Source organism: Lichenostomus cassidix, chromosome 2, assembly GCF_008360975.1.
Source record: "Lichenostomus cassidix isolate B80296 chromosome 2, HeHo_3.0, whole genome shotgun sequence".
In the NCBI taxonomy this organism is placed as follows: domain Eukaryota; kingdom Metazoa; phylum Chordata; class Aves; order Passeriformes; family Meliphagidae; genus Lichenostomus; species Lichenostomus cassidix.
In genome coordinates, this window is record NC_139482.1 from 2519230 (window position 1) to 2528895 (window position 9666).

Here is a 9666-nt window from a genome sequence, read left to right on the forward strand (position 1 = left end):
TGGCACAGTTTCTGTGGCATCTGTGATTCATCATCTCCAGATGCTCATCCCTGAGTCCAAGCCCAACTGATCATAAACACAAATTAAAGCCTACGAGGTTTTTAAAGCAAAGACAGCCGGGGTGCTTTTTAAAAAATGCTTTCAAGGATTTGTATTTCTGCTGTACTCTCCTGTTAGGATATCTACAAATTACCTTTGCTCTGGAAAGCAAGCTGGTATTTTCCTTGATTTCTTGTTATTCCAGAATTCCAAACCTTAAATCCTCATATTTTGCACATTGTAGTAAAACACTTCCCGGAAAGTGTTTGTGTGGAAAATCCCACTGGGAAAAGCCAGTGTCCATAAAGGAGGAGTCCTGCAACTTTATTCAAATAAAGGGAGAGAGTCCACTGGGGCACAAGCCTGTGGGGATTTCTCTCTCAAGGGAAGTCTTCTCTTTCTTCTCTTTTGAAGAGCACAGCCCCCTTTTATCCCAAACTCCCAGCTGCACGTTTTCCTCTTCCTTTCCTCATGAGGTGAGGTACTGGGAAGGTACAGACTTCCCGAACTGCCTACTAGATATTCCCCCCTAAACCTGTAATTTTCCCCAAAGTTCAGGATCTCAGGCTTGTGCAGCCTCATTTGTGGTTCAGGAGCCAAACTGTCTGAGCTCTGTAACAAATCTGCGGCTTGAAGTGGGCGGAGACATCCAGACCCATTTCAAAGCCCTTTACACCCGTCCCCTGCCCATGGAATTGTTTGGAAAGACATCAGCACACATCTTCCCTATTATGTTCAAAAAATTGGGTGGATGTGACACCTGGGGACATGGTTTAGTGGTGAACATGGCACTGCTGGGTTAATGGTTGGACTTGACAATCTTAGAGATCTTTTCCTGTCTAGATGATTCAATGAATCCATGAGACATCTCAAAGGTGGCATCCCTGGGTACTGCATGCAGGCACAGGGACATGAAGCAGGGGTGGAGGAAGCAGTAACACCACTGTTACTCTCTCTTTGCATGAGCAGGGTGTGCTACACCACGAATTATCAGTGTAGGTGCCCCAGTCCCTCATCTTGTGTTAAACCTGTCCCCAGGATTCATTAAACAACAGCATTTTAGAGGGGCTGTGAGCTCTGGTGCTCCTGGCTGCTGCTGCCAGACCTCAATTCCCCCTCTAATTATAACTGGCCACTTTTGATAAGCTTTTTTTAAATTTGCAGCTCTCCAGTGCTGAGCATTCAGCGTGACGGTGCTACAGCAGGGTGTATTTGTGTGGTGGATAATGTTGTTACTCTAAATCACTCATCCTAAAAATCCCCAGGGGAAAAATGGTTCTTTGAACATTATAATGTTATCATTTACCTACTGCTAATTAGTCAAATATAACCTCCAGTCTGCATCTTCTTGGGGACTGAGGAGAATAAAAATACCCTGAGAGCAGGTGGGGAAGGGTTAACAAAGGAAACTCAGGCTGTGAAATTGAAATATTCTTTCTGGCTCAGAGAAAGCAAGAGCACTCATCAAGCACAGAGGCTCTTTATCTGGTGTCTGACAGTGCCACAGGGGACAGCGAGATGCTGCAAACCAAGGTCATTCCTGCCTCTTTGAAATGATGCATTCTTACATGCTGGCACTGAGGGAAAAGTTGGACCTCCAGCTCAGCCAGACTGATCAGTGACACAGGTCAGGCAAAAAAAAAAGAAACAAAACAAAACAAAACAAAACAAAACAAAAACCAAACCAAAACAACCAGCAAAAAAACCCAACAAAAACCAAAGACCCAAAACTGGAAAAGGCAGAAGTATCAGCACCCAAATCCTCAGATCCTGAGAGCTAAAATGGATAAGGAAATTATCCCATCTGGCCTCATTTGGGATTGGATTTTCCCCCATGTATTTCTCCATAGAGTCTGATAACTTGTCATGTAAAGGGTGGAACTAAAAGCCAGCAACCTGTGGATGGCAGGTAAATTAAAATTCTCCCTTTTTGCTTTGGGAATCAGAAGAGAAAATCAGACAGTTTTTAGGATCAAATTCTACAAAGAATTAGGTACATACCCACCCAAAGGACTACATGGATGTGTACAAACCAGTGAAAACTGTCAAACACTGGTATGAACACCTGTCTGTGGCTGTACTGTGCAGTTGTTGGCATTGCTTTGGGATGCTGTTGGGATCTCCTGACTCACTCAGGCTTGGTCTGAGAAAGCCACGGAGCAGCAGCTCCTGCTGGTCAGCAGAAAAAAGGAGCCACCCTGTCCTGGAGGGGAGAACAGGAGCACAGCTCAGCTACATCAACAGGAGCCTGCTCTCAGGTCAGAGGATGAACTCTAACCTTCTTTATTTACAAGCAGAGATACAGTCAATTAACTTATTTGTGGGGCAGAAAAATACCTGAGCTTTTAAACTATGTCCTGTCAGTGCTTTTCAGTTGCCACAGCACTGCATGAGGAGGAGGAGGAGGAGGAGGAGCAATGATGGCTTTTTAGTGGAAGAACTGTCGTAACCTTTATCCAGAGCTGAGTGACCTGTTAGTTCCCAAGAAATGCCAAAGCTCTCCAGTATTAAGCAGGTGACAATTTTTAAAGCCTGACAATGCTGTGAATTACAGGGGGAGAGGAAACAGAGAGAGGGAGGTTCTGTTTTAAGGAGCACAAAGCTGCAAAACAGATCCCTCACAGTCCTGGTCAGCTTGAGAGCTCCTGGTCTGTGTCTGCTCTTAAATGTTAATGCAGCATGACAAGAGGATGTACAAGGAAAGAGGAGACTTCATCAGTGCCTTGCATGCACCACTGAGCTCTACAACCTCCTCCCTCCCCTTGCATTGTGGCTGCCTGGGCTGGGGGGAGCTCTGACAAGGCTTCAGCCTTGGCTCCTTCTGCTGTGCTGTGCGTGTGTGGGAGGATCTGCTGTGGGAGGACCTGTTTGAGGTCTCTTTCCTGTATTTCAGGAGCTGTTCTGAAGCTCACTCCCTTGCCTGAGAGATGCTGAGGTCTGTCTGTGCCCTGCCTTGTGCCTTGCTGATCCTGACCTGCTCCTGGCTTCCTGGACTTTTGGATTTGTCTGGGATGCGCTGGACCCTTGGCCATTCATAGAATTATAGGATGGCCTGGCTTGGAAGGGATCATCCAGTGCCACCCCCTGCTATTTCAGGGACACCTTCCACTGTCCCAGGTTGCTCCAAGCCCTGTCCAGCCTGGCTTGGACACTTCCAGGGATCCAGGGGCAGCCACAGCTTCTCTGGGCACCCTGTGCCAGGGCCTCACCACCCTCACAGGGAAGAATTTCTTCCCAATATCCCACCTAACTCTGCCCTCTGGCAGTGTGAATCCATTCCCCCTTGTCCTGTCACTCCATCCCTTGTCCAAAGTCCCTCTCCAGCTCTCTTGGAACCCCTTTAGCTACTGGACATCACTTTGAGGTCTCCCTGGAGCCTTTTCTTCTCCAAGTCCCTCAGCCTGGCTCCAGAGCAGAGGTGCTACAGCCCTCAGAACATCTTTGTGGCCCTTTGACAAGTCCTTGAAGGGGACAGAAACCCAACCATGTCACTGCCCTGCTGGCTGCCCCATTGGTGTGATCCCAGCACAAGCAGAACCTGTTGGGAGCATCTACCCAACACTGCACCCTGAACTGGTGGCCTCTGAACTCTGAGGCCTGAACAGGCTTACCTAAAACAGAGGCTAGACAGAGTTAGGAGAATAAAAAGCAGTTAGATTTATTAAAGGCCTTTAAGGTGCATTCAGGGCAGACAAAGCCTACTTGAGAGGCTACATCCAAAATGGACAAAGAGTCATGAGTTCTTCACATTTTATAAATTCTGTCCATAGAGATATCAGGCCTTAATCCTCCAATTCCACCTTCAGATGATGATGTCAATCACCCCAAGCTTGCTCCCCCAGTTCACTGTTGTTGATATATTCTGGGGCTCTGAGGCAGCAAAAGTGTCCTTGGATTCCCAGCTTAGAGGAATTGTTTTGTCTAAAATGCTGGGAACAGAAGTTTTAGCACTTTATGTGGAGTCCAGAGCTACACACTAAAACTACAGATACCCGAAAATTATAGAAACTAAAAATCCTAAGACATCAACACCTTGAGGTCAATCTGACCTGTGAGGGATGATGCCTGTGCACCAAGCATTTCACTCACACCTGCTACTCCAAAGAGGGACCTTGGCAAGGTGTGGGGACAAATGGTGATGGGAAAGGAGGTGACTGTCACAGCCCTGAGTGCACCAACAGGTTCTGCAGCCTCTTCCCTGCCCCTCCCAGGGCTTCAGCTGCAGTGCTCAGGGTCAGACCTGCTGTAGGGCAGCTGTAAGGTTGCGTGAGGCTGCTGTGGAAACCTGAGGATTCCTGCTTGGGGTTTTTGCCTGTGAACCTCCCAACCCTGAGCTTGAGAGCTCTGTTTCAACACCAGCCCTTGCTCTTGCTCCTTGCCTGAGCTGGGGTGCAGATATGGCTCTGCCTGCCCTGCCTTGCCAAGCAGTTCTTACTGGCAGAGGGAAGTAAGAAGTAATATAATAAAAATCAAAGCTTGTTCCCATTCTGTTCATTTAAGCACGAAAATGGTGAGATTCTTTGCCAGTATAAGTGTGTAATTGATTATTAATTCCCTGTCCAGGGGCACGGTGCCTTTTAGTCCCTGTTTCAAATGGACACAGAATTCAACTCCAGTGATGGGGCTACATTTAGCAGACAGAAAGCACATCTGGCTTATTGCTCATACCATTCAGGCTTTTAAAAGTCAAAGTACTCAGGGCTCCCTGCCGATAAAAATATTCCGAGCTGCCTCTTGACTCCAGGGTGAACGTAACGTGAAACCTCCTCAAAGCTTAAACCACTCTCACCTCCTCCTGAACTGCTCCTTTGGTTGCAGCGCCTGCCCCGGGGCTCTGCTCTGAACCCGAGCACGGAGCTGGCAGAGCTCACAGGGAGGAGTAGCTGCATCCCCTCTTTCTTCTGGCTCCGGTCTCTGATCTGTCTCCCGGCTGCCATCACCAAAACCATCGCGGCACAGCGGGACAGGGATGAGCAGCGCCGTGTGGGAAGACTTCAAGCCACTTGTGTCACTTTTACCTCCTGTAAAACCTGGGCAGAAAGGGAAAAACTGCTGAGAGATGCCTGGAGGATTTGGCTGATTTCTTTGTCCTTGGAGTGTGAGCCGGGGAGTGAAAGAGCAAGGAGCCCAGAGGCTCCGGGATTGCTCAGGGTTCATGAGACAGAGAGAGCAGGAGCAGTGGAAATAATCTGTATGTAAGCCATGATAACATGGCAGAGACACGAGAACTCAGGGTAAATTAAAAATAAAAAAACCCAAAAACCAACCAAACAAAAACCTCAACAAAAACATAGCAAAGAAGGTCAGTGTGGATTTGCATATTTCAATATTAGTACAGGGAAAGAAGAGATAGTTCTTCATGCTGTGGGCAGCTGAACCTTTAGAACTCCTTACCAGAGGTTGTGGATGTAGAAGGCTTTCCTGGGTTAAAAGGGAAATAGGGCAGAACTTTAGAGATCTATTGAGGTTTGCCAAGTAGCAAAACCACATCAAGTTCATGGACTTCTCTGGGTTGAAAGTAGTTGGAAGCTCCAGTTCATGGGGGAAGTATCACTTATTCTTCTTTTGACATCTGCTTATGGATACTTTTGAAAATAGGCTAATGGACTTGTGCATCCCATCTGAATCAGTATCCCTGTTCCTTTGCCTTTATGACAGCACTTATTTATTTACAGTAAAACATTAACATGAATATGACAAAGCTGAAAAAATATTTAATGACTCTTCTCATATTAAAACAAACCCTATATCTTTAGAACATTTAAACAAGCCAACATTACACTTCTTAAAGGCATGTGATGGAATGCATTCAGTGCAGGGAGAGTCAGACAAATAAACCTCCCATGTGCTCATCAAATGCTCACGAGATTGAGTATTTAGATTACAAATTGTGACATGTTCTTCTGCAATAATGTACAGCAAATAGAAGGATTTACCTCCTGCTACAGCATTAAATAAGCTGTTCCAAAGGTTAACAAATCAGCTTCCCACATTCCTAGGAAATGAAAATTTAAGGCCTTGTTTCCTATGTTTCTCCATCACGGATGTTTTGGGAAGCAATGAGATGAGCATTATGATGGGATTTGGAGACTGTCATTGCTATGTGAATGTAGAGCTCAGCCAGGGTCTTACACTGATGTGCTGGTGACATACCATTTTTAATAACATCTCTCATGACATCCTGTCTCCCTTCTGACAGCGTGGGACAGAAATGTGGCTTCTTCAGAAGGTCCTGAGCTATCTGGTCTTGCCAGCCACTGTCACAGGAGCGTCCTGATCCATTATTGTGGGTAAGACATCAATTCTCCACTCAGAAAGTGACTGTATCGCCTCCAACACCTTTTCACTGAGGCTGAGATTCCTGGACAGGTGTCAAATTGAGTGTGCTGAGGAGGTTTGAATCTTACACTCCTCCTGCATTTTGCAATGCTGTGGATTCACTGTTTGCATACCTAAGGTCACAGAATCACAGGACATTTGGGCTTCCCCACCCTCACAGGGAAGAATTTCTTCCCAATCTCTCATTTAAAGCTGCCTTCAGATATCAACTCCACTGCTCAGACACACACAAGGCACATCCACATATATAAATAAGCATTTGTGAAATGCATAAAGCCTGCCAGAGCCTTCTCTCTCACACCAGGCTGTACCTTTCCTTTCAGGCAGAGCTGTGTGCTGTCAGTTGGGTAATTCACAGTTATTTACCTTGGAACCAGCACTGTGGCCTTTTAAACCCAGGATTTGTGTCCAGCCCTCCTGCTCACTCAGGAAGTATTGGCGAAGACATTTGAGCTCAAACAAGCCGTTATGTCTATTTTAACACAATCACCAAATGCCAACTTGTATTTATCCAGAAAGCTGTCAAGGGTTTTGCATGTCAGTGTGTTCTCTTCTAGTCTAATTTAAAATTTTAGGGAAAGTTTCAGTATTTGTCATGCTCTGTTCTTTCCCAGTCATGACCAGGATCATTAAATCCTAAGAAAATCCCGAAGGCAAGCAATCTAATAAAGCAGTCTTTTGTTCTGTGGCTGGCAGGATAATTCAAACAGGAGGTCAGCCACAAAATCACGTTTTCCTGAGTGCCGTGGGGAGCTGAGTAGATGAGTGCCCTTCCTCTTTCTAACCCCCATGCCATGGCAAGAAGAAGTGAATTTGCATTTAATACCGTCCAAAAACTCATTCAGTGACATAACCGCAAGGTATTTTTACAGCAAGGCACTACTCATGTTGGCTGGCACTTCCACAGCTCCCTGGGGATTTAGGGAATACTGTCTGAGTTGGTCTGATCCCCTTGGCTGGGCTGCCTGACCCTGCATGTGCCATGTCTAATAATTTCACAGCACCCTCAGGAAGGAAACCTTAAAATATATTCAAACCATGCTGCAGTTTCAGACTGTTTCCTGGGTTTGGTTGTTTTGTGGGTTTTCTGATTGTTTGTTTGTAGTGGTTAACAGAGAAAGATTCTCCCACCACTCCAGTATTCAGTGGTGCACGTTTATTTTGATGTCTTTTGCCCCAAATACTCAGTCCATGCTTTTCTCTAGTGTTTTTTCCTTGACATAAGGATTTTCTGCTTAAAAATGGAAGCAGAGATTGGCTTCAAATTCCCTGGCAAAGCTTCTCATATGGGATACAGATTGTGTCAGCTTATCTGGCTCAAGCCTGTCTGCATGTAACCTTGTTTTCTTTGGAACTTCAGTGCTGTTCTGTGCCTCATTGTTCACATTTCTTACAGCTGGGGTTGGGGCAAGAGAAAAATCAGCTTTTTGTTTCTCTCCTGCACCACATCAGATCACTGCTGATGTGTAGATATTATGTAGAAATATTTTTCCCTTATAAATGTTTGGACTCAGCATTCTATCTGGAAGTGTCCAAGGCAGGTTGGACAGGGCTTGGAGAAACCTGGGATAGTGGAAGGTGTCCAAAGCAGCAACCCTGAGCAGGGATGGAGTCAGACTGTGAAGCAAGGCAGACCTGCAGCAGGGGGATGTTTTCATGGGCAGTGGAAGCTGTCAGAGGAGCAACAGAACATCACTGGTTATTCACTGCATGTAGTGCTGAGCAGGGCTGCTACTGCTTACAGACAGCAACAACTCAATAACATTCAGTGTCTCCACATCGAGAATTTTGAGTGCAGAGCTCCCTTGTTGAGGAATGATTTATTGTTTACTCTTTCTATTCTGCTGTTTTACAGATGAATGTCCTGTGAGAACAGTTTGTGTTGTGTTACTACCACAACACTGCAATGAGAAACACAGAATCATATCACAGAATGGCTTAGGTTTGGGAAGATTGTTAAAGATGATTAATTTCCAACTCCCTACCACGGGCAGGAACACCTTCCACTGTCCCAGGTTGCTCCAAGCCCTGTCCAGCCTGGCCTTGGACACTGCCAGGGATCCAGGGGCAGCACAGCTTTTTTGGGCACCCTGTGCCAGGGCCTCCCCACCCTCACAGGGAACAGTTCCTTCCAAATATATAATCTACATCTTTCCTCTTTCAATTTCAAAGCATTCTGTGTTGTTTTATCACTGTGTGACCATGTCAAGTCATTCTCCTGCTTCTTTATACCCCTTTTAATTTCTGAAAGGCAGCAGTGAGGTCTCTCCTGAGCCATCACTTCTCCAGGCTGAACATGAACAACCCTGAGGCACAGGTACCATGTCAGGTTGGAGCCTCCTGACTTGTTCCTAAGCCTGGCACCTCCAGAAGGAAGGAAAATGGTAATTTGCATCATATCCCAGTTCATCTGCAGCAGCTCCTGATTAAAAAGAAAAATCCATCTGGGATTACAGTGGTACTGAGTTTGTCTTGAAGCAGCAGCACAAGAACTGAGCTAGAGAGATAGCTTGGTTTTATTTCAACCAGAGGTGTCAGGAAAGCCGGGTGAGGTGGCTGTGGTGTCCAAGCTGTGTGATTTATATCACTGGAAAAATCCCACTGTTCCTTTGGCTGCTGCTGGTGCCCCAGCACAGCTCCCACTGCTCAGCTGGACCAGTGCTCCCACCCAAAGGCTCCCAGATCCCATCCCCATCCTCATCCCTGCACCCCATCCCCACACCCCATCCCTAGCCTCAATCCCATCCCCACATCCCATCCTCATGCCCATCCGCATCCCCACACCATCTTCATTCCCACATCCCCATCACCACCCTTATCCCCATCCACACCCACCCGATCCCCATCTCTATCCCCATCCCTATGCCTCCATCCCATCCTCATCTCCAGCCTCATCCCCATCCCTACACCCTGTCTCCATCCCCATTCTCATCCCCATCCCATCCCATCCCATCCCAATCCCCAGTCCAGCCTCATCCTCATGCCCAGCCCCATCCGCATTCCCAGAGCCCATCCCGATCCCAAGGGAACTCAGCCCCGTTCTCATCCCGCTCCCATCCCGCTCCCATCCCGCTCCCATCCCGTTCCCATCCCGCTCCCATCCCGTTCCCATCCCGCTCCCATCCCGTTCCCATCCCGCTCCCATCCCGCTCCCATCCCGCTCCCATCCCGTTCCCATCCCGCTCCCATCCCGTTCCCATCCCGCTCCCATCCCGTTCCCATCCCGCTCCCATCCCGTTCCCATCCCGTTCCCATCCCGTTCCCATCCCGCTCCCATCCCGCTCCCAT

At 47.2% G+C, this 9666-nt stretch overlaps 1 long non-coding RNA gene across 1 annotated transcript; it reads right to left on the reverse strand.

Annotated features, from left to right (window-relative positions):
- Positions 1-7519: 7519 nt before the first annotated feature.
- LOC146440714 (uncharacterized) lies at positions 7520-9072 on the reverse strand. The gene is made up of 2 exons (XR_014849647.1): positions 8210-9072; positions 7520-8048 (listed from the first exon to the last, which is right to left on the reverse strand). It is a non-coding gene; the product is annotated as an uncharacterized LOC146440714 (long non-coding RNA).
- Positions 9073-9666: the final 594 nt, after the last annotated feature.